Source organism: Oryx dammah, unplaced genomic scaffold, assembly GCF_014754425.2.
Source record: "Oryx dammah isolate SB20612 unplaced genomic scaffold, SCBI_Odam_1.1 HiC_scaffold_10, whole genome shotgun sequence".
In the NCBI taxonomy this organism is placed as follows: domain Eukaryota; kingdom Metazoa; phylum Chordata; class Mammalia; order Artiodactyla; family Bovidae; genus Oryx; species Oryx dammah.
This window is the reverse complement of record NW_024070194.1, coordinates 48,560,591-48,561,057: the sequence shown is the minus strand read 5'-3', so window position 1 is coordinate 48,561,057 and position 467 is coordinate 48,560,591.

Here is a 467-nt window from a genome sequence, read left to right as displayed (position 1 = left end):
CAGACTTGAGTAGCAGTGAACTAGTAAGTCCAGGATTCATCAGAAATCATTTCTCTTCTCTCTCCTTTCTGCACCTACTTTCTCTGGTTTATTGCCTTGCCTACTCTTCACGTGAAGACTCAAACTGTCAGCAGCAGGATCATGAGGGAGGGCTGTCGGGCTCCGCTGGGCGGTGTCGCAGAGTTCTGCATTTTGCACACAGCTGCCATTTCCCCTACATCTCCCAGCAAGTGTGGTTGTGGACTCAGGACAGCTATGCTCCTGCAGGGGCTGGGAGGAGACAGGGTCCAGATGTGGGAACTGAGTAGGGGGAAAACGCCCTGCTTACAGTCAGGACCAGGTTGAAAGAGATTAAGAGTTGGAAAAAACTTTCTCTAAGAGCTAACCTTTCTCTTTGCTTGCATACCCCAGATGTTAATTGCATTCATGCCAAGGTGGCGGGGGGGGGGGGGGGGGGGGGGGGGGGG